Source organism: Phymastichus coffea, unplaced genomic scaffold, assembly GCF_024137745.1.
Source record: "Phymastichus coffea isolate CEN01 unplaced genomic scaffold, Cenicafe_Pcof_1.1 PCOF00096, whole genome shotgun sequence".
NCBI lineage: Eukaryota > Metazoa > Arthropoda > Insecta > Hymenoptera > Eulophidae > Phymastichus > Phymastichus coffea.
The window spans coordinates 738995-762591 of NW_026706907.1; positions in this window are offsets into that span (position 1 = coordinate 738995).

Genomic DNA, 23597 nt, shown 5'->3' on the forward strand with positions numbered 1-23597 from the left:
CGAACAGCGTTGCCCGACTATTTTCACAGCACCTACCGTGGCAGCCCTGCGGATATTAAAGCCCCTCGAGGCCGATGACCATCCGGGCGATGAAAAAGAGTTGGAGATAAGAATCGAAAGCCCGGTAGTTAGCGAAGCGAGGGGTAGGAGAGCCGGTCGCCTGCCCCGTCCGGCGAGAAGCTCGCAAGCTCGCCCACAAATTTCCTAGGCCCGTATGAGCGCGTGCACACAGGCAGTTCTCGCGCCATACATCACTCTCGGCAGCGCGCGGTGTGTTTCTTTCGCGGCTGCATGGCCGCGCGCCGGCGATAATTAATCTGAATAATGCATCAGATCCGTCAAGCAAGCTCGCGCGCGATAAGATAAGGCCTCGACCTGCCGCTCGCCTTCGGGAGATCGCACCACCGGCAATAAACGCATTTCCCTCTCACGCACGGCTTGATCGATGGTCCCGCTTCTCGCGTGAAAAACAATGGGCCAACAGCCCCCCGGCGGGTGTCCGCGGGCGTCGATCGCGAGTCCGGTGGTTGCGCGACCGAAGCCGCGATTCGCCTCGATCTCCGTCGCGACGCTGGCCGATCGAGCTCGCTCGGAGGCTGTCGCGCCGAAACGTACCGCGGCAACGAGGTTTCTTCGCCTCGTTCGCTGTATCCCCCCCCGCCGCGAGTCGATCGTCGCGCTGCGCTCGCCTCGCCGTCGGATCGAGCAAGGGTACGCGCGCGCGCTCCCGAGATATGCGAAACGAGCCGCGGGCAGCCTCCTCGCCGCGGCAGACTGCTTGGCGCGCGCCAAATTTGTCGGGGCGCAAGCGATAAGCGCGCCGTCGCTGGCGTCTCAGCTCGGTTGTATGGAAAGCAAGCGCTGTAAAATAAACATGTGCGGCGCGGTGACGCCAGCGAGTAGTTGCGCAAGGTCGAGCGCGCGCAGGTGTCGCGGATCGGCAATCGGCGCGCGTATATGCGTGCTTGAATTATGGATGCCATGCGGCTCTTTATACTTTGCCGGCGCGACACCCAATCTCGTTTCGCGCTCTCCATTTTAAGTTTTCGCGCGCGTCGCGAGCATCTGGCCTGCCATGCGTAATTCGCCGCGTCTTCATTCCCGTCGCTACGTGGCTGGGTATTGCTTGGCTTGGATCGAATGCTATTCGAGGAATGGCTTTGAGAGGAAAACGGATATTTTTATTCAAACAATTGACTTAGATAATAGCTTGGAGTTTTCGTTCGATCGATGGCGATGGCTGTTCAGGTTTTGATTTTAAAAGCACACTTTCCATTGTTATTTTTCAGGTAGTCCTTCTGCAATTCGCAAACGCAAGTGTTAGCAAACAGACAGTTGAAAGTGAGGGAATGTTTACAGTCGTTTGAAAAGTCGATACTCACGGCGCACTTGAGTGTTTTTATCTTATTATCCCAATAATCCTGGCAATTGGACGCGGCTTCATAAATACAATTTAGAGTAGCTGCAGTGATTCCAGATTTGATGTTGTTCTCAACTACATTTTTCACCTATAATAATTAATTAAATACGACGGTATAATCCAATTTCATGTTCAGTTAACCGTTGTGATTGATTTAACTATGATACGCAACTATCGGCAAATCGTGCGTAAATTAAAGATTAGTTGTGATTCTTTTCTCAAGTGAATTGTAATAATTGTGGAAATAATTGAAAAAATATGCAAAGTACCGGCATCCATTATGGAACTATTAAGAGCAGATAACATTTGGCCAAGAGTTAATATTTCAACCTGTGAGGACTTATCTGAAAGCTGACGAAAGTACCTTTCAGACAAGCCCTCGCGTGGTTAATTTAATTATGTTCGACGCCGAGATATCGCATATTTGTGTCAAAATGTGTACTCAATGTGGGGCTATTTGGCAAAAGTATTATTTAGTAACTAAATCACCATTATTTGACATTTTTATTACCAGAAACTACATGCTAATAAATATTGACCATTAACATTGAAAAATAAAAGAAAAATCAATGTTTTTACTTTCATACTGAACTCAATGTATTCTGACTAATTGCGAAACTTTCTCTTACGCTGTATATAACATAATTGTCATGTTTATTGATCATCTATCAGAAATTTTCTTGAATGACTCATATTATTAACTAGAAGAGAATGAAAATAGTTATCCAGGCGGCATTTGGTTTGTTTATGCAACGACAAAAAGCCGTTGCAAAAGGGATTTCGCCCTTGGGAATGATTTGAAACTATCGCTAATTGATAGTACGAATATAATGTCATAGGGCGGCACTTTCGTTGCTCACGCAAATTCGAGGTTCAAATGAAGTCTTATATCGAATATAGTCCCATATTGGATTTTGGTTTTTAACTTACAAAATTAGTTTGGCGTTTGACGATGGATTTTCCATTATAAGGTTCCGCTTGTGATGTATTTGGTTCCTGATTACTGTCGCTTAATTCCGGGTCCATGAACCATTCGTCGTAATCGATCCCCTTATTGCAGTCGTACAAACCAAAGCCTGTATCGGATTATATTATGTAGACTCGTCATCGAGATCAAAGTTTAGTATGTCACGCCCACTGCGCAAGCCTCCACAATGATTTCCAAAGGTAACAAAAGAATGTCATAATATTATTTTTGCTATGATATTACTTGACAGAACTTATTACATTTTGTTATTATAGGATCCCCTCAATACAGTCGAGGTTCAGTTAAATACCTCCATTAACTCCTTTAGGGTTCCGAAATTTATGAGGCGCTTGTTAAGTCCGCTAAGACGGAATATTAATTTCAATTTTTTTTCAGACATAGGGATTCGAAAGGCAGTAGTGAAAAAGTCCCTTGTGGCATTCAATTGCAAAGCATTGTTGCCAACAGTTACCCACCTGGAAGTCAAAAGTGATGAATAGAACAAATGCTTTGAAAAGGGATATTTATAAATAATCTAGGTAGAGACGGTTATTTATGACCTACGACCAATTTATTTGACGATATCTCTAATAAAACGAGCTAACATTAACTTTCTAATGAATTTCAACGCAAAATTTCTTTCCGCCAAGAATTTCCTTTTCAGCAAGAATTTCTCAGAAAAATATAAAACGGCGACCGCTGTAGAAAAAGACGGAGAAATTTTGACCAAACTACTATTTTCATCGAACCGTTAGTCAAAAGATTGTGAGAATTTCAAAATCACAATTAAAAACCGCGTATCTCGTCCACTTGCAATGCTATAAGAAACTAGATTAGAAAAATACTATCAGGCTGCGATATTAATGCACAAGTGTTCGCTGTCCATAGTACTACAGACACGCTGCTATGTCTACAAGGTTGCGACATGGAGCTAGCATTGAGGTAATCCGTGAAACTGCTTGATGGATTCAAACCTCCCATTTATTTGCGAAATTTTATAATTTACCATTAGTTGATGAAACAGAATTTGTACACTATATTGTGTAACTGTTGAGTAAAATCAAGGTGTAATACGGAAACATTTATTTTTACACCTAACTTCATAAACAGCTGCTCTTTGATCTCGAGGACGAGGCTACATGATATAATTACTTGATTGAAAGATCTTATTTGAAGGGAAGTTCAATCGTAATTATATCAGTAAACTCCTCCAAAGAGATCAAACACCCACTCATCCAAATAAATAATTAAAATATTTATTTTTACCCGAACATGAACATTATGTTTGTGTGTATAGGTACAAAGTCACTTTAACAAAATGAGTTTTCTACAGCCATAGCATAGAATAATAGGAGGAAGTTCTTTTGTTACCTTTGAGAATTGTTGTGAAGAATAGAACAACTGACGTGACTACTTTGATTACATTTTGATCTCTTCGGGCGAGCCTACTAGTATAATTACGATTGAACTTCGCTAATCACGGCAAAACCTTAAAATCCTATGTGTTTAAATTTAAATGTTTTAAGTATGTAATTGTGACGTCATCCATAAGAAATACAATGTCGCTGAATTTAAACGTTTAGAAGTGTTTAAAATTAAGGACAATGTATTTCTTATGGGCTTATTAAATGTTTAAATTTAAACACATGGGTTTACCGTGTAAAGGAAAATCCGTTCAATTAATTAATTAATAATTCGAAATGAATAAAAAAATCTAAATTATAATATATTATAATGTTATTATAGTGTTAACATTAATAATATATTATATATCTTGAAAATAATCTTCTGAACTTGTCTTTGCAGTAGGATGGACGTTTTCAACTTCTGGACCAGGCTTGGCGTTGTTGGAATCGAATTCTGGATTAAACACCAAATCTTTCTCAGCAATTATAGGAATCGCAGCTACCGAAACAACTGCGATCGCGCAGAAAGGCGCAAGATATCGGTGAAACATTTTGCGCATCGTCTTGCGAGACTTGTGATTGAACCATACGACGGCGTAGCTATTTGTAGTTACTGGAGACGCGTTATCACTGATTTTGGCTACTGGATGTGTTCGATGAACTGCGAAAAAGGAATAAAATTTCATGCGATTACGAGCAGAATTAATAAGCATCTGATAAGTGTGAATTCATTACAATCCGATAAGCAGAACTATATGGCTTGCGTGTATAGCCGTCCGCAAATCTAGTTACGCAATGAACCGTCTGCTCTAAATTCATTCACTGCGCCATCTAGAATTTCTCATTTGAATAATTTCATCAAATTTCAACTTTACTGGTAATTCAATGATAGTTACAAGTGTTATAGCAAGCAAAAAATACAATACCCACGACACATGTAAGAGTTTGAATTCGATCTTTTTGGTTCTGACAGTGGGATGCGACTTGGTTAATATAGTTGCTGGAGACTGAAGTAATTCAACTTTGATAATGCCTCGAACCACCTACTGGCCTAGAAATATAAAGAACGAAATATATCAGAACCGTTAAATTAACATAGAAAATTCTCGGTTAATTTTCAATACACTTCTGACAAATAATCAGAAGAGTATAACGACAAAGTTATCTTAACGTACGGCGATGAAATACGTTTCTAAAATCAGACAACTTGATTATTCTGTACTTTTTATCAATAAATTCTATTGGGAACTGCGATAAGTACACTAACAACGGCAGAAGGGATATTGTCGATAGCGAAGAACTCCACGACGAGCAATTTCTCGGTATTCATCCGTTGTACAGCGTAGATAGGTTTCTTGGTTTAACGTGGCCTCGAGTGGACGTGCATCGATATTAAATGACTGTTACCGATGAGAACGCGAAATTTTCGATCTCCAAAACAATGCGAGTATCGAAACAACGCTTTACCACGTCGACGCGAGCCGCAACGCAGTCGCGGCCGAAAATAAAGCAATTAACGAATTAGCATAAGTAATAACCGGGTCCCGCGCGCAAGCGGACGTTTCCGATGCACGCACATCTGATAAAGAGCCTCTTGCGTTCTTCCTCTCCGCCTGCGTTGCCGCCGTCGCCGCGCAACCGAAGTTTCACCGATGGGAAAGAGCGCGAGAGGCTCGGCCTGGCTTTTCTTTTTCTCTCCGTCTTCTTCGTCTTCAAGGCTTCCTAATGAGCCCGTTCCTTTTTGTGAATTAACGTCGCTTGGGCAACGATACGAGTGTGTTTTTCTTTTCCGTTGCGCAAGGGATGGATATAATGAATGAAGAATTGCGAGTTTTGTATATAAGTGAAGGATGGGCTTTAATTAATAAAAAAAAGATGTGTGAGAGAGAGAGGATGCGAGTTTGCGATACGTCCGGTGTACGTGGCATCCCTTCGAATGCTATTGTGCAAAAAGGGATGTTGAGATTTCGCTTGACGGTATTATGGTTGCGATGTAATATATGAATTTTTCTGCGATCGCCAGTGATTTCGAGGCTAATTTTCGCTTGTAGTATCGTTGGATTTTCAAGAGCCTCCAGTATATATATTATATACATCTGTTTTACCTTTCGGTCATACGTTCAAGACATTTTCAAAGTCACACAAGTACCGCGAACGCCTTCTAGCAAACTTTAGGATCGCCATTCCATCGTTCGGATCCCGCTTGAGAGAGAGAGAGAGAGAGAGAAACTGCACACAGAGCGAACATCGAATACGGCTTATCATCGCCGTCTTGGGGGTATATATACAATCCGCTTGGGATGCCGGCTTAAATTAAAGCTTCCCCTCCGAATGATGGAATATCGCGAGCGCTCGCTAAATTCAATTATCCACGCTGAAAAATGAATCAATGGCCGCGTATAATATTCCCGCGCGCGCGCGCGCGCGGCGCAGAATCAGTTGGGCTCAATCGCGGTGGCTCGCCGCTGCAAATTCAATGGCGACTTTGAATAAATCGAGGACAATTGAGCTTAAAGCTTTGAGCGGGCCGTCATGCAAGGCGCACACGAGCGGCATTAATCGCGCATCTTAACTCAAAAGAGCACCTTTCCGAAAAACCTTATTGTATTATAATTTCGCGCGCTCGATATTTAACTGCGCTTGTATTCAAATCAGCGTCTCTCTCGCTACGGTTTATTTGAATAAGATGCTGGAATCCCTGCGGGTAGCGCGACGGAATAAGAGGATCGGGCGAAAAACTGCGGCATCTAATTGCGCGCGCCAGATGTCTATGGAGTCACGTGCGACCCGATAGAGTCGCCTGATAAAAAGAAAAAAAAACACGCTGTGTTCCCGCGAACGAGCAATATTGCATTAATAACTCGCCGCGATCGGCAAATGACTATGTGGGACGTGCGTGCGGCTCTTTTCTCAGGCTGATTGTTGGCTTTTTTTATAGTGCTTGTCGCACAATGTCCTTAGCGTGCTATCTATTATTCAAACGCCTCTTATCGCCCGCTTTGGATCTACGAAATTGTCATTTGCTGCCGCTAGAGCGATGGAGCGCCAATCGTACGTACGCGCGCGCGCGCGTGTGTAGTTACTGGGAGAGGGAAATCGGTGACTTCTTTTGACATGGTGTTGCTTGGGCAACAATGAAAATTACACGAACCGTTCGATATTTTTCGTGGGAATGATAACGCTTGTATCAAACGTTCCGATGCGTCTTGAGAGCAAAACTCTGGTCGTACGAACTTTCACTCAATTCATTCGATTATATGATTGTCTCTTGACAATGTATACATATTAAAATAATTACCGAAACATTTAGTTTTTTTGCTATTTAAGATTTAATTAGGATATTCAATTACGTTATTGCAACAAAACTTGGGAAAAATTTAGAAATATTTTAATTGCGAGAAATTTTGTAGCAATAACTTATATATCGAGTAGTCTGTGCACAAGCATACAACTCAAGCATAACAAAACAAATTATACATTTCAATTCTCAAATTTTCTATAACACTAACATTACCATTTAGCATTGAAGTCAAAAAAAAGGAAAAAAAATGAAAGACATTACCAAAGGAAACTAACAAATAAAGAAATCTAATGAACGTCGTAACCCATGCTGGCAAAGTACACGCCTTAAACCGGTGCAATCAAATTATAGACTAACGATGGCCAATAAAGGTCGATCAGTATATACAACAAAACGAGGCGTCGTATAATGTACAAAACGGGAAAAAAGAAAGGCTCCGAACGCGCAAGTGAGTTTATGAGGCTTGTAAAGCAACACATTGTATGCAACTCACAAGAGAGAGAGAGAGAGAGAGAGAGAGAAAGAGAGAGAGAGAGGAAAGTAGCTTCGATGGGCGCGCGCACGCGCCCAAGAGATGCCTATCATTTGCATATTATTGCGGCTGGTTTTAAACGCGCACCAGCCGAGGGCAAAACTTACGAATTTCGAAGATTGTATCCGGCTGCTCGCCGTGACTAATTCCCAAACTATGTTTTTGCTCGGTACCCTGAATTATACGGAAAGCGCCGTGAGTGAAACTAATATATTTTTTTTTGTTTCCCTAACAGTGCACGGGGTTTCGTAAGTCCGCGCGTGTCTAATCGCCAGCGACGTACACTGCCCGCGCCCACCACGTGCCTGTAACGATTTTTCTAGCCCTTAATTATACCACGATAATATCTGCTGATCGCTTGCTCTCGAGCGATCGCCGAGCGCCAGTATTCCACGATTGTCACACGACGAGCGACTCCCGCGAAGAAATGCCATACTTTGACCGGCGGCCTGGCGCGCGGCGAATCGATAGCCGCGTAATTTAGAATTGAAATTTCTTTCCTCCTCCACCCCCCCCCCCCCCCCCCATCACGGCAAGGCACTAACGAGGCAACATAAAGCGCGCGCGAGCTTGCTCTCCCGCCCGTGCACGGCGGCGGAGTAGAGCTTGCGCGACTTTGAAAAATGCGCGCGCGGGGGCAGCCATTGTCGGCCTACATCGCCGCGCACGCGATCTGATAAGAAAACGCGCGCTCTCTCTCTCTCTCTCTCTCTCTCTCTGGACGTCTCTCGAGCCAAAATAAACCGTCGTACTTTACATAATGTTCGCGTTGCGATGTATATGGACGACTGCTACTCTCTCGCGTTTATGAAGTTTCCTCGTTCTCATTCATTTTTTTTTTTCGAAAGCTCGATGAAAAGACCGATAAGAGCGTTCGTTCGCGATGTTAAAATTGTACTACGAGCGTTTGATTTCCTCGATTGTGCTTTGCTGTTATCGCGGTCGGCTTACACGGTTCGATAGCTACAATTGGATCGCGTGCCAGGTAAAAATTCGACAAACGAGCGCCTAGCGCGGTCCGACGACGACTCCGTTGATCGAGCGCTCGACGATCGGAGGAAGCGTTTCCTCCCGTGCGTCCCGATCGCGATGGCGATCGGTATCCCCGGCGGATTCCCGCGGCTTTCAGAGCGCACGTCGATCGGCTCTCGGAACGTCGCTGCTCGCGCGCGCGCGCGCCTTACGTCAAATCCATTCTCCACGGCGAGTATCGAAGCGGTGGCGACTCGCGCGCACAGAATCCTAGATAATTGCTCGCTCGCTCGGCTGGCTTTCAAAGGAGCGCAGCGCAATTAAAGAAGCGCGTAATAAAACATCTTCTGGCGCTGCCTGCGCGACTGTCAATTAGGCCGCGCTATACCCGCGCGCGCGATTGACGGAGGGCTTTGCCAAAGGGGCCGGACCCCCCCCCCCCCCTCTTTTTCGCGTGTGTACACGTATATGAACAGTGCATCAATGGCCGCCGCCGCCGTGCACGTGACAACTGCGCGCTCGCGAGAGAGGCCTTTTTCGCCGTGCCGCCGCCGTCGCCGTCCGATTGCGGGTCGTGAGAGAGTTTGCCTGCCGCGCTGTCCGCTTGTTTCACTGGAAAATTGGTTGCTGCGATCGGCGCGGCTTAACTCGCGAGGGTGAAGCGAGTTTAGCGAGGAATGCGATGGCTACTTCTTCTTTCTTGTTCTTTTCTCCATCGCGGACCCCAACTCGCGAAGTGGAATTCCCGCTGATGCTCACTTGATAGCGACGTTGCATTCGCCAAGTAATGAAGTAACCGGGAATTTCGTACTCGGCAACAACTTGACCGAGCGAGAAATGTTTTACGATCGAAGAGCTGTATGTGCGTGTCTATTTCAATCAATGAATTATTAACAACAACCGTGATTAATACGGATGTCGCGACTGACAGTTGTCGCACCCCATAAAAGCAGAGTCAAGCTCGCTCCGAGTGTCCCATTAGTCAAGAGAGAAAGAGAGAGGTATTGCTCGATGAACACATCGCCGCTGCGGCAGAAACGCTCGTCTGTCATTTATTTCGGAGTCGCCTATAAAATTAGCATAATTTCATAATGAACCGCGCACGCGTACTAATGCTTTATACACAATGCGATGATGGATATTCCGATAGGGAAAAATTGACGCTGAAAATCGATTGCGGCGTTCGTCGTCGATCGACTGGGATGAATAAAGCGGTGGAGTTGGATGAAGCACAGAGAATCGGACGTGTATAGCCGCGGAATCGCTGGAAATCGGTCGCGAACAAAAACAAATTGGATCGAAACGAGCCGAGACTTATTCTTCTCGCTATCGAAGTTGCGCGTTGGCGTGTGTCCGTGAATTTTCGCGCCGCCGATTGGATATTGCGCACGTAAATTCTCAGACGTCCAAAAGAGGAATGCATTTATTTCTTATTTCCTCAACAGCCGTTCCATCGGCCAGCCATTAATAATTGCTCCAGTCTGTTACCACCGGGAAGAGCAGAGTAGCCAATTGATCTCTATCTCGCCCGTTTCTTTTTCTCGCGTGTCTCGCGCGCGCTCGCCAGCGGCGTCGTCAGAAGCGTCGAGAATTCGCAGCAGCAGCAGCAACAGCAGATGACGACGATGCGCCAACGCCGGCGGAACAGAGAGGCAGGCTGAGCCAGCGCTAGTAAATGTATAATTGGCGCGCACGCGACGCTGCTTCTGTTTTTGGGGAAGAGGATCTGATTATGCCTGCTCGGACGACGTCACGGCCCGTGTGTTCGCCAGCTGCCGTTCGTTGTGATGCTCCTTTCACGCACGCGCGCGCGGAAATATTTCAATTTTAGATTTTCGGCGCGATTGTTCTAATTCCGGTTAAACGCCGCTCGGCGTCCGTTTGCCGCGCGTCGCCGTTATTCCGAGCCCCAGGGTCGCGGACGTGCATCGCGCGACGCGAGCGAGACCGGCGCTCCGGGAGTCGCGCGGAGAGAGCGCGCATCGTCACCTCGCGGCAGTGGCGCACCTGTGCCGGCGGCCGGCCGACGATAAAACGCGCGCGCTTTTCAATTGGCGCTCGGGCTCGCGAGATACGCGCGAGCGCGCCAAGTGCATCTGCTGGCGCTTTGTCCAGCCGCGGGCGACTGCCGCCCGGCCGATTGTCTGCGGCGCGTTGATAATTTCGAAACAAAAGAGAGAGAGAGAGAGAGAGAGAGAGAGAGAGAGTGCGCGCGTGTGCGCGCCACTCGTGCCGGGCGAAAATCGGTCGATACCACGCGCCGCGCGTCGACGCTCTTTTTCGGGATTTTCGGTATGTGGAAAGAGTCGTAATGAAGGCCCTTTTTGTCCGCACTCCGCCGAGCGGAAATATCGGCCATTTTGAATTTTCAATTTTCAACGCTCTAGTAAGCCACGCACACGGCTCCTCGCCGAATTGCCTTCTCTCTCTCTCTCTCTCTCTCTCTCTCTCCCGATGATTTATCGCGAGCGGCGTGTAGCTGTATGCAGTCCCGCCTTGTCGATTGTTAACTTGGCTTTGTCGAGGATGACGACCGCGACGCGCCGGCGAGCGGTTTCGCGCGCTCTCCTCATTATCACCGTTGAGTTTCGCACGACGTCGTTTCACCCCGCGCGGGCTTTGCGCCAAATAAATCTCTCCGATGAACCTTCCGCGCCGTAGAATAAGGAAATGGTTGAACGCGACACGATAAAAGTGGCGTTTACTTTGGCTGGATATATCACTTTGTTTGCTTTCTCGACTTACCGAAGGATGCGTCGAGTCGGCATGGAGTTCTTGATGCCATAAAGAAACGAAAGATTTCTTCTTTTCGATCAGAGAAGATATCCAGCGAAAGTCAATTTCATTTTTGGTTTACCAAAAAACAATCGCACTACCGACTAACTCCTGTTAACATTTGTTGGCGTGATAACCGAAACAAAGCTGCTTTTCGCACGATGCTTGAATCATCGTAGTTTCCGAAGGTTTCCTGAGGTCCACGACTAATCCCAACGTCACCGATCTTGCCGCCCAGTTCTGTAAAATCATTCCCACTCATCACCAGTTCTGTAAAATGCCAACCGAAGCTGCAGTGCTTACAAGCTTCGGGCAGAATCACGTCGAACTTGAAGTGTTCTACGGATGGGTACTGGCGTGGCGCTGCTATTAACACGTGAGTGGAAGCAGCGCTGGTAAGCTGAAGCGGATGCCCGTCGAAACACTCGTCGGTCCCGATGGCTTTGGATCCGTTGAGCGGACGTACGGTAAACTGGAAATGTCCATAACGTTTGGCGGTGAGTCGGGTGTCGACGGCCACGCGGCGACATTCGTTATATCCGACGAAAAATCAGCTCTGCTCGCGTTTTGGCTACTCTGCCGATCCCGTACTTCCCGCCGCGCCGTCCTCGTTGTCTTTCGGCACATATTTGTCGCCACACGCACCGCATTCGCCACCGACGTCCCGGTGTTGAACCTGTTGGAAAATTTGATTTGATCGATATGTAACGGGTATCCTTGAAGGGATCTGTTGCTTTTAATGCACATCGCTGGTACCGCCATGGAACACTTCGTAGTCGTTGTAGTTTGTAGGGTCTCGAAAATGTTTTCTCCAAGCACATGGACTTGTTGATCGGATGCAGCGACCTACCGTAACCGCGAATCTCTTGTAACATGACTATAGGACAAACCGACGAAAAAGTCAACGTCATACCGGCCATTTTTAAAATGGCCGTAAAATCAATGATCATTAGCATACGATATGACGAAATGTATCTTTCCGATGATATTTTTCAGTTTTATATACGATCTGCATTTCACTTAAGATAAATTAGTCAATAACCGATTAATGAGAATGAAATCAAATTCGTTTTTCTGAATCCCCTGAGGTAAGCAGTCAAGTATTAAAATTCAATTTTGCTTCGCTAATACTAAAACATTTTTTTCTTGCCTAAAAGACAAATTTTTCAGTCTCTCTCTCTCTCTCTCTCTCTCTTTCTTCCATTCCACTAGGATTCAATTGAATCTCATATGTATATATGTCTTGTGTTTCCGCACAGGTGCATTTACTTTGTTGCGACTGCTGATGCATTGTTCGCTGTGAATTCCAGGCTCTTGCTTAATTTTTATCTACGTCCTCTTATTGCGATTTTGCTGTCATAATGAATACTCTCAACTTTGTGTATCGTTTATTGATCTCACTGTACTTGTCATCGCTGCTCTTGACTGCTGTATTATATGCGTTAATTTAAACTATTTATTATACTATCTCGAACTGTAAGTTCACTATCGTGCCAAATTGTGCCAGCATCACCGTTGCAGACTTGTAAGTTTTGAAATACTAAAAATTTGTACCTGCGACTTTTCATGATGCTTGTTATTTTATTTATGTTTTTTTATTAGTTTTGATATTCTATTCTGATTTGTATTTTCTAATCCAACCATACAGGGTCTCATCCTACGATTCAATAAAGTTATATAAATATCAGTATATCTCTCCAACAATCGGAAGAACTGTTGGACCGATATCAGTGCATCGATGTGTAATTATTATTTGTTATCGAATGATTTGATCGCTCGAATCGATCTGAAAATTCTTCGCATATTAGTCTGTGACGCGCGCTGATATTTTGAACAGACATTTGAGTGATACCCCGATTATTAAATGTCGTTGCGTATTGCACGGACCAATCGATCATCGCACTTGCTATCTGCCAAGGATAGCATTCAATGAAAATTTTTATCGAGAGCCCGTTTCGGGCAATGCTAAGCGGAGTTACTCGTGTAGCAAAAACAAATGTGTACTTAGCGCGCGATTAATCGATGTACTAGTGGCTTTGATTTATCTCCGCTTGTCACGTGTGATGCGTATTCTGGCAGAGACTCGTCATCAAGGAATGTAACTCGTAACAGCTCCACAAGCCACATCCGAAGAGTTAGCTCTCGTATTGCCACTACGGCGAAACATCATCATAAGCGCACGTGCATATATGTGCATACGAGTAGAGAGAAAGAGAGAGAGAGAGTGAGAGGGAAGCTGATTACGCTGCTCATAGAGATAAAATCATCCACTTACCCATCTCTCTCTCTCTCTCTCTCGGCGGTTGTGCTGATTATCAGATCATCATATTCCGCCCGTTAGTTTATAAACTAGCTGCTCTCGTCGCGAAAATAGCGTGTCATTATCGTTAATTAATTCTGCAAAGCCCCTGCAGCACGAAAAAAGAAGAAGACGCATCCGCGCGCGCGTGCACGCGATGAGTCGCGGATATTATGCCATTATTTCCTGCCGATTGCACAGGCGCGACGAAACGCATCGCGACGCGTGTTTTTGCGCGCGGATCTGTCAGTGAATATCCGTGTGCTGGCGAACGAGAGTGCGCTGTAACATCGACGTCGATCGATGTTATTTTGCAGTTTAGCCGTGTTGCACGTTTCGCTCCGATCGGCATGGGGATATTGCGGCGACGAGGGAAAAATTGGAAGAAGCCGTGCATAGTGGCAATTAACGAGCGACCGCCTCGCCATTCGTTTATCCGTTTTATATTTGTGTTATTATATATTATTATACATTCGCTGATTGCAAATAGTCAATGCAACGGGATTCGTCTGTTCACCTCGATACCCTTTTTTACAAATCCGTGACCGTTTCATGTGCAATATTCTTCGAGCTGACAAAAGCTCCTTACCGCGACGTCTGCGTGCTAAAGCACGACAAACGAAAACGCGCTCGTGGAAAGTGAAAAGAAAAACAAAAAAGACGACGAGTAGTCGATCGGTTCGCAGGCGTGCATCGACGCAACGAAAGCGCGCATCGCTTCCGTCCGGGCGCGCGGACGGCTCTTTCGAATTTCAGCAGGCAGACGGCGACGGCGCACAAGGCCAGCTCGGCAAAGAGAGAACGAGAAAGAAAGAGGCTCGTGCGATCGCCGAGGGGAAAGAGAACGCAGCGCGGACCCGCGGCGCAGGCACACTGCGAAAATTAGCAGGAGCGCAGCGGTGAGTCGAGGCTACGCGCGGCCGATAGCTCGGCGCGATACGCGCGGGGCCCGGTGGAAACGCGCGTACGGCGCGCGAGCGGTAAGCGCTGATCAATGGCACGGAGAGGGGCGGAAGGGCGGGGGAATCGTCGGTTGTCAATTAACGCGCGTTCGCGAGGCAAAGAGAGAGAGAGCAGGGTAATCTTTCGAGTATCCATTACGCGGCTATCGCGCCGCTCTCCATCTTCCACCGCGTGCGCAACTTTTGCCTCGGCGAGCCCATTGACAAATTTTTCCTTCTGTGAGCGCCATTCTTCCACTGCCCGCCACCCCCCGTCCACCCCTTCCTCAGCGACGACGACCGAGACGTTTCCGTCATTTTTACGCTTCAAGTTTCCCGCTCTCTGCTGGCCGTGACGTTATCGACTGTTTTTCGATAGTTGCTCTCGAAAGAGAATGAAAGGCACTTTTGCCGCTGACAGTCGACGTTTTATCCGAGAGGCGCTTCAGCCACTGTGAAAAAAGAGAGAGAGAGAGAGAGAGAGAGAGAGAGAGAGAGAGAGAGCAGATCGACACAAAGCGAGTTAATACGATAAGGGTTGAGAGAAAGAGAGAGAGAGAGAGAGAGAGCCGGGGATGCGTGAACGTTCAACGAACGAGAGATAGGAGTCGGCGAGTGCGGGTGAAAAACCTGCGCCGATTGACGTTGTGATTTTCACCACGTTCGCGCGCTGTGCACCCTGCGCTCGAATATTCACCGGTGACGCAAGCAACTGACAAACACCACATTCAGTTTTTTTATCTGTAAACAAGTTGTTTAATGCGTACAGCTTCGTGAGATATTACCGTTTTATAAAATACATGCAGCATGTGAAACCATGAGGGATGGAGACCTTCAATAATTCATACTAGAATGTAATTGTGCATCCAAGCTCACATAGCAGCGGCTATATAAATTGCTGATATTATGTCTGAATTAGGTATATTTTAAGTGCCTCATGTGAATGTTAAAGTTTGAGTTCCACATAATGAGAATTATGGAGCAATAATCGAAACGTACAAAGAAACGACGTAATATTCATTCGGACCAGCAGTAACTGTGTCGACTTATCTATCCTAATGATGATTTCATGACGGGGTTTACATGCGACATCTACAACAATCAGTCAACAAGTCCTATTAAAGAAAGAAGAAACACAAGTTAAAACTGAATTAGTCAGGATTGATCGTCTCAACTGTGACCTCGATTCAACAGTCCGATAACAAAACGAATAACGCATTCTAAAACGCATACACCCTCGACAGCTCAATTCCCATTGTGCCGAGCAATCATCATGAAACGTACAGAGCCGCGGACAGGGATCGCGCCAAGATCATCGGCGCGATCGAGATATGGGCGCGAAGCACCGCAGCCGAAGGCAATCCGCCCTTTGAAATCGAACGAAATTTCAGCGTTGGCGTTAAGCGCGAACGGCTAGCGCACGCAGCTGGAAAGTCAATAGCTGTAGGCCTCGCGTCCTTAGCATATATACACCCACTGCGCGCGGCAGAGGCTCACAAATCAACTGACCCGAGCCAGTCGGCCATTATTCCCGAAAACTGGAGCGACCGAGCTCGCGCGCGATCCTCGCGTGTCAGGGCTGCCGGAGAGCTGCGAGAGAGAGAGAGAGAGAGAGAGAGAGAGAGAGAGAGTAGATGCCTATCGGCCCGTGTGCTGCCAGTGGAAGTGCTGGTGCCGCTCGCTTATCAGTAATTTATCTGGGCAGGCATTAGTGTTTGCTTGGCGTGCGCCTAAATTATTCATTATGTGGAGCAGCAGCGGCGGCAACCCTTCGCCAGCGAGAGCCAGCAAATTGCCGAAAATGACGAACAGCGCGAGGAAAAAATAATTAGATAGCGCCGCCGCTACCACAAGATAGGCCGTCTCTCTCTCTCTCTCTCTCTCTCTCTCTCTCTCTCTCTCTTTCTCTACCTGCATGGGCGGCGATAAGGAAGATATCGCCGAGTCGCGTGCCGCCCGTCGCTTCTTAACTCGTCGGGCGCGACCTACTTTGCGAAGCAAGACGCTGCTTTGGCTTTCGTGTACCCATCGCCTGAATAAAAAAAATAAAATAGTCTCTCGGACGTGTTTGATTTTTGATCGTCGCTACTTCATCGCACCTTTCTCTTATGCCCCAGCGCTCCAAGTGGCCTTTCTCCAAGTGCGCGGAGATTCCATTGTAGCTTTGCGCCGCGCCGAGGAAAGTATCGCGGAAAACTTCAAACGAACGAAAAATAATATGTAGAACCTACGTCGACGGGGGCAAAACGCAGACACACACACACACACACACACTGTTGAGAACGTCAAGGCGCCGGCGTTTTCTCTCTCTCTCTCTCTCTCTCTTCGAGACATTTCAGGTGCCTAACAAAAGCCGAGACCTGATGATTTAAGAATGGCTAACCCTATAGCATTCGGCGGAGAGCGGACTATTAGACACGGACAGGCCTGCAGCCTCGTCCGACTTTTATAGCCCGCGTCGTTTTTGGCGCTGCGGGACAATGGCTCTCTCGTTCTCCTCGTGTCTTTTGCACCTTGCGGGCGGTTAAGTTTCAGTCGACTCGCTCTCCAACTGTGCCGCTTCGGGGGTGGCTGTAACTGAGACGGCTATGGATATGACCTCTGTTTGGCCAGCTCTCACAATGGGGACCATGGGCGGCGCGAGCCGACTGCCCCGCGCGGATTTGTTTTCTCTCTCTCTCTCTCTCTCTCTCTCTCTCTCTCTCTCTCTCTTTTGGTAGGTAAGTGGGCGATTTTCCCTTCTCAAGCTGGAAATTGCCTTTCGATGCGCTTTTCTACTCTTCTCTTTTTATCCCCGCGGGCATTGCCAAGCATTCGGACGTGTCCAGCTCTTTTTCGGTAAAGCCGATTCTCTGGTATTGCTATTTTGGTTATTTCGGGTTGAAACCTGATGCAAGTTGATCTTTGAATGATGGGTTTTAGTGTCAGTGGCACGTGTAATGGATTTCGCTTTCATTTTTTTCTCGGAGCTTTCACATTATAATTTTACTAATTATAATACTTTTTTGATATCCGAAAATCCAACAAGGTCCTTTCACGACATTGAACCTAATGCACTGAGTATACTAGTTTAGCTGTATTTTTATATGTATTTCGTTGAGAGCACTATTTCAAAGTGAGAATAGCTATATGCTAAATATGTATTGAAAAACATACGGGTTAAAAGAAACTGCGGTGGGCATAGATTCCAAACTCCTATTTTAAACCATTAGGGTAATTTTTTTAAACTTGATCATCTGGCTATGCATAATATAACATTTAGTAATCACATTGAATAATTGTATTTTGGGAAGTATTGTCAGAAGCCATCTACCTAGAGAATCAGAATTTGTTTACTTTTTAGTTCATTTGATAAACGACATTTTCTTCCAGAAGAAAAATTAATTAATATAATAACTTTCAATTAGTGGCAAAAACATTGAAATATTCGGTGATAAAAGAGTTATTAACAATAAGTGCTGAACAAACTCCATCGCAAAAAGGGAAAAAAGGTTGCCGTTGTTTCTCTCGAAACAAATAGAAAACCATCAATTATTCAAGATTGTTTTATCAACTAATTACAGATGTGCGCGTTCACAACAATTCAAACTCAACGCGAACGTATAAACTTATAGGACAAAGTTTCTCATTAGAATTATCTGAAATCACGCAACATCAAAGTCACTGGCAAGAAAGTTCCCCAAACCACCGTAAACAGTCGTAACGTGAAAAAACTTGATAACAAATAAAAGAAAAAAGAAAAAGAAAGAAACCGAGAGGCAGAAAATCTTGGCCGGCAATCGCGGGTAAATTTCCTCTGCCAAGACTTCCATTTTTCTCCGACGAAACTGAAGGAAAAAAGCTCGCGCACGCGACGTACCTGTATGCGCAATGAGTCGACGAGCGAGCCTCGATTTTCCTCGAAGCCACACACTCGCCCCGAGAGAAAGAGAGAGAGAGAGAGAGAGAAAGAAAGAAAGAAAGAGAGAGAGAGAGAGAGAGAGAGAATCGGAGCTCGGCATTTAAAGCTCGCGGCACACGCTAACCCCTCGTTAAGTCATAACTTAGCCCCGACACGTTGCACACAAGGCCCCTCCGTTTCTCGCTGCTCGCTCGCCTTTGGTTTTTCGAGCGCGAAGCAAAAAGAAAAGGACGAAAATAAAAAAAATAAATAAATAAATAAATAAAACCCGCAAATGAAAAGAAAACGCGGGCGAGTGGAAAAAACGGCGCATCGTAGATCGCATAATTAGCTTTTGTCTTCGTCGGCAGCGGTCATATCGCCGAGCTTGCATCTGAGACGCGGAAGTGCGCGTACGAGTGCGCTCGAGCGGGAAGGCAGATGCAAGGCGCTCTTGGCACCGTTTTCCCTCCGAGCGAGGCGGCGAGAGAGGAGCCGAGAAATTCTTTTGTCCGCGCAACGCCGCGTCGCGCTAACGAGATGCGCATCGGCGCGCGTAGTTTTCGCGAAAAATCTGGATATGAAAGCTTCTCCCTTTCGAAATCGAATTCTTAATTAGGTGCCGCGAGATCTTGCGTGTTTAGATTAAACGCGATTCGGATCCGAATGTAATTTAATTCTCGCGTTAATTGATCGGCGCTTAAGTTGCGGCGTGTCGCGCGAAACCAGTTTTTCTTCGGAAAAGTTGATTTACTCTCGGCACAGGTGATATAATGTAGTCATATCATGTCTCGGTTAACAAGCTCCTCGACGTCAACCTTTTAATCAAGGCATACTTAATCCACATCGCCTCGTAGATATCCAACTCCAATCCGACGCACTCGAGAGTGGGAAACGAGCGGCGCGCGAACGTCTCTCCATCTCAAAGTGTGCGTGTGCTATGGTTATCGAGCTCTCATAAAAATGCAGATTTCGCCAAGCGAAAATTTTCATTCTGAAACGTTGGCGAAACTGCTTGAGCGCTAGTCGTAAAAAAGAGGAGGCGGAAGGCGACGTGCGAAGTTCGAGCGGAGCTTTCCCCTTTGCCCTTATTTTTATCGACCGAATTGAAAAAGTGGCGAGCAAACAGTATGATTGAAGAGAGCTAATACGCGGCGGCTGTGCGCGTGCCTCGGCGAGCTAACCAGCTCATTTCCCTCGTGCCGCGAGACTTTTCCTCCCCCGACCGCGTTTGCAGCTACGACCAAACACCATTAAATTTCGCGCGCCACTCCCATATAATTAAAACCGAAAATTTCCTTTGCGGGCCACGGCGTTGCTTTTAATATAATATTATTGGCTATTGATAAATTGTCGATAATGACGGGTTAGCATGGAAGAAAGGGAGAGCGAGAGAGAGAGAGAGAGAGAGAGAGTGGGAGGGAAGCTCATGCCCCGGGTGGAGAGAAGGTACCTTCTTCTCGGACCGAATTCCGAAGCACGACGAGAGAGATCAAAGTGCGGTTCTGCAGCGCGTGCAAAACGGGGTGGAGTGTTACTTCGGGCTACACCGCGAATTTTCGAGTACATCGCTCGCCTCGCGAGCCTCCTTTCTCGCCTCTTGCTCTTCTTTTTCGCCGCCGAGGGTACGCGCGTGCGTCCAGCGGAATTTTTTCTCTCTGTCTCTCGACGATCGGCCGCGCGGCTGCTGTCGGTAAAACGCGGCGGACCCTTGAGCGTCGGCCGACGTCCGACACTCGGAAAGCTCTATGCGCCAGCCGCGATTTTCATCCCTCCCAGCGGCGGCGCAGCTCGTCGTTTTTCCTTTTCCACGGCGAACCTCGATGTTGGCGACCGATCTCCGGTCGACGCGTTGGCAAATGTCGCGGCATCGGCGCCGATCGTCTATACCTATATGCGCGCGCGCTTATGGCAAAACAATACGCGCGCCCGTCGTGATAAATCAGCGACGCGGGAATGCGTGAGAAAAAGTCAGCTGGCGAAAAAGTGGTCGGGCAGAGGATGGGATTCCACGTATATGTAGGCGATCTCACGCGCGCGCGATCGGTCGATTACGATAAAGAAGTGACGAGGTTTACGATAATCGGCGCGAAACGAGAAAAATTAACGACGCCTATACTCCGCAGCATTGTCCGCCACAAAAGAAAGAAGCTCGCGCAGTCAATCGCTTTTCGATATATTCATACGCGTACGCCCTCCCTATTAACTTTTGTTTGTTTCTTCTTTTTTTAATCTTCTGTTTCCGAGGCTCGCCCGCTCTCTCCCTCTCTCCCTCTAGTTAGCGTACACGCGAGTCGTGTTTCTCCGTTTCGGGCTCCGCGGGGCAGACACGCTGTCTCGCGCGAGCGCGATTATTCTCGTGCATGTGCCGTGTTGCACGCCCGAGTTTGTCTCGACTCGTGTGCAAGATCCGAGAGAGAGAGAGAGAGAGAGAGAGAGAGAGAGAGAGAGAGAGGGAGAGGAAGGGAGAGAGTTTATATCGCGCCGTATGAATGTTGCATGAACTTCTCGGAATTTGATGCGCTGAATTTTCTTCCACTTATTTTACGACCGCGCGTCGCGATATTAAACGCCCTTTTTGCGAGAGATGCGGACTCGCCATCGTGACTCGCGTGTACGTACACACGCTGCGCGAACGAGCAGCTACACAGATCTCCGGCAAACACATTATTTCACGTATACGTCGAGAACTTAGTTTTTTCTTTTCTTTATTATTTCTTTTCTCTCTTGTCGCTCTCTTGCGATGCCATTCGCGTGGCTCTCGTGTAATTTCGACGGTTAGCACGACTAGCTTCGCCAAAAGCTCTCATTGTTTTCTCTGCCTGATCGTCAAACTTGGTGCTTTTGCTCGAATGTTTGTCGCGTTCTGTATGCTGTTATAGAAACGTGAAAAATACCTGTGCATCTCGCACCTACCGAATACGTACCAACATTTCGAAAACCACATCTGTAGCAACGAATCTCAACTCGAATCAACCTCATCAGCGAACAAGAAAACAACTTTAATTTCACGTTACGAAAATGGACAGTAAGAAATTTATATAAACACAGTGTGCCACAGTTCGACGGCAGATGGTAGATTGCAATTTCAACTATGGCAAATTTTACGTTTGCGTGTTTAAAAGTGCAGTCGGAAGTTGAGCGGTTCAATTTTTACCGTAGCAGAATAATTTCATTGTGTGTGTCGTCTGCGTAGATTAATGCATATTTGCGTTTACAATCATTTTCTCAACTATTTCATAGCTAATAAATCAATCTTATCAGCCAACAACAATTAAAAATTACATCATAGAAATTTGCGGTAAATCTTTTGTATAATTAATTAATAGTGTAGCGGTAGATGGCATATTGTAATAATTTTGTCATTCATAAGTCTTACACTTCAATTATAATAAATGCAGTCATAAAAATTGACTGATAAAGAATTTCAATATTAAACTCGTTATCATGCATTTTGCTTAGATTAATTTATTTACTCCACTATTAAATAACAAATTACAAACGAGTGGTAAATAAATCATAAATCATACCGTATCACCAAGTATTTTAATTCAAATCAATCTTACGAGTAAAATAACTTTCAATTTCAATTTAGAACATTGAACATTAATTTCTTAAAAACAATTTGCCTTACAAACATCCTTCGAGTAAAATATTACTCGAGCAGAAATACGAAACATCAAAGTTTCTATTTCCGGAAAAATGTAAAACTATAAGTGCACGCGTAGTGCATCTATCAGGTTCAAAATTATTTCTTCAGGTGAGACAAATTCAAGGCAAAGCTATACATCTGCCAATATCCGAATACCACATCGCTGAGGGCGCTTGAGTCGATCTTTGTGCACTGGCTGAGAGCAATAAAAAAAATGAAAAGAATATGCAGCGCCTTGAAAAAGCAATTTCCGAAAATTCAACGAAATACCGTCTCTCGGCGTACGCGCGTGGCTTTTAATTGCTCGCCTCGTTTCTCATTTAAGGTATACCAATAACTGTAGGGTAAGGAGCTTTTTCCGCAAGGAAAAAAATCTCATCAGGGAGAGGGGGAGGGGAGGGGGTCTGTTCATTAATCGACATGCACGGGTAAACGCTCTCATAGAAACGAGAGCCTCTGCGCGAGAGGGAGACTGCGAAGCGGCTCGGTTGTTTTTTAATTGCCCGGGCATAATTTATACACATACACACACGCTCGGAAATATTAGAATCGTGCGAAAGCTCTTTTCATGCGACCCTGTAATTATTTCTCGGGAGAGAGAGAGAGAGAGCGCATGCGTATAACGCGAGATTGATGCAGAGCCGATCGGTTCTCCGCCCACCTTAACGAGATTCCCTCCGTCACTCGATTTAACAATAATAATATGCCGATATTGGCTAATTACGGGGCTGCAGGAAATCGAGTCGCGAGAGATGCACTTTTTCTTCACCGTCGTCGTCTTCTCTCTCTCTCTCTCTCTCTCTCTCTCTCTCCCTCTCTCCCTCTTCGAAGGCTTCGCTCCTTCCCGCGTGCGAGCCGCCAGCTCGCCCCGACTAACATTGCTTTATTTATGCATGCGTTGACCCAAACCCATAAGCACCGGCTCTCGGCAGATTCTCGGTCAGGTGAATTTCGCCCTGCGCCCACGACGCCAGTTTTGCGGCTAGTGTTGCGAGGAAGCCAGGCTCTATAATTTTCGTGCGATGAATACATTAGGATTGGCCGCAATCCAACTCTCTTTTCCCAGATCTGCTTAATGTGCTTTTTCGCTCACGGCCGTAAGTGTCAATGGTCGTCTGAATTCGTCGACGTTGAATCGATTGTACCAAAGAAACTTCGCCTCGACCTGAAAACGGAGAATTACAAAAGAAATAGACGCGAAGGGATTAGTCAACGGTGTCTGGGAAACTTTCGTATCGTCTGGTCATTTGTTAAAAGTTCTCGTGTACAGTTGCATCTGATATTCCGCATCCGTACGAGACTTCGATTTCGCGAATCCCGATCGCTTATAACGATTTCGGCGAGTCCTTTCCATCGCGCCGATCGCGGTTCGCGCCCTCGTCGCTGCATTCGAGACCGCGGCAGAAGATTGCGGATCGCGTGCGACGTCTTCGTTGATAAAATTAGTCGACG